The following is a 1,442-nucleotide window of genomic DNA, read 5'->3' as shown; positions in this document are numbered from 1 at the left end:
AAAAGGTAGATGGGATAATTTAAGAAAAGCCTGCTAGAAACAAGGCAAGCTAAGGCCGGGTATTTCTAAGTAAAAATATGTCTCCTTGTATTAATTTGGGAGGTAGGTGGTAGGCCTCTCAAAAGATTAAAAGTAAAAAGAAAAAAATTACAACCTTTTTACATGCATTTATACATGGAGAGACATCTGGAATCTTGCTAGTCCCATGTGTTTATACATCAGAATTTACAGTCACTACACTTGCAATATGGTAGAATGAATAAGCAATCTCACTCAGTTATTCAAAGGATCATTTAGTTCTGATGGGACTGAGATTTTATAAATACTTTTTGTGATAAAATAAACTGATTGATCTATTCAATGAAATCAAACCTTAATAAGCCATATAAAGCCCTTTCTTCTTCTATGAAAAACTACAGCAAATAGTAAGACATACATGCTTGCATTTTCCCAAAATTCAGGAAGGGAGAACAGAGCAGAGCAAAGCATCAAACTTACTTCACTCTCCGCTAGACAGACATGTTTTATCTTCACAAACATTCCTAAAGAAAACAATAACAAGCTTCCTGTCGTGGCCGCCATCAGAGAGGAGCAGCCATGGCCCTGGGCTACCCCATGGCCGTGGGCCTCAACAAGGGCCACAAGGTGACTAAGAACGTAAGCCAGCCTAGGCACAGCCAGTGGCGTGGGCGCCTCACAAAGCACACCAAGTTCGTGCAGGACATGATCCGGGAGGTGTGCGGCTATGAGCAGCGCGCCTTGGAGCTGCTCAAGGTGTTCAAGGACAAGCGTGCGCTCAAGTTCGTCAAGAAGCTGGTGGGCACGCAAGTGCGAGCCAAGAGTAAGCAGGAGGAGCTGAGAAACATGCTGGCCGCCAGGAGGAAGGCAGCGGCCAAGAAGGACTGATCCCCTCCCCGTTCTCAATAAACATTGCTGTGGCGCAAAAAAAAAGAAAGAAAGAAAGAAAGAAAGAAAGAAAGAAAGAAAGAAAGAAAGAAAGAAAGAAAGAAAGAAAGAAAGAAAGAAAGAAAGAAAGAAAACAACAACAATAAACAATCAAAAGGTGATACAATGAGGCTGCATTTTTTCCACTAACATTCAAGATTATGCAATCAGATTATTTGAAGAATTCTCCGAAGGAAATTTAACAATTGATTACACAGAAACAAAACAAGAAATTCAGAGAAAATTCCCTGGATATTGGCCTTATTTTTTTTTTCCTTTTTTAACGTACACAATTATTTATTTTCACTGGCCAAGAGAGGCTAAGAAATCCTCAACACTGTGGAAACTACTAGACTCATAAGCTGTGCACGACACTCTTCTAAATTTGTAAATACCTGTAAAAAATAGACAACTCATTTTTTTCTCTGACAATTTTTTATTGCTTTATAAATAATAGAAATCTAAATTTCCACTCCCTCCGCTCCTCCCACTTCCCT

General features: G+C 39.6%; 1 pseudogene; it reads left to right on the top strand.

Annotated features, from left to right (window-relative positions):
* The first annotated feature begins 597 nt into the window (after positions 1–597).
* Positions 598–906, top strand: LOC102002687 (annotated as a pseudogene).
* The last annotated feature ends 536 nt before the right edge of the window (positions 907–1,442 follow it).

Source organism: Microtus ochrogaster, linkage group LG9 (genome assembly GCF_000317375.1).
Source record: "Microtus ochrogaster isolate Prairie Vole_2 linkage group LG9, MicOch1.0, whole genome shotgun sequence".
In the NCBI taxonomy this organism is placed as follows: domain Eukaryota; kingdom Metazoa; phylum Chordata; class Mammalia; order Rodentia; family Cricetidae; genus Microtus; species Microtus ochrogaster.
Note: the sequence above shows the minus strand (reverse complement) of the source record. Positions and strands in the feature narration are given on the sequence as shown.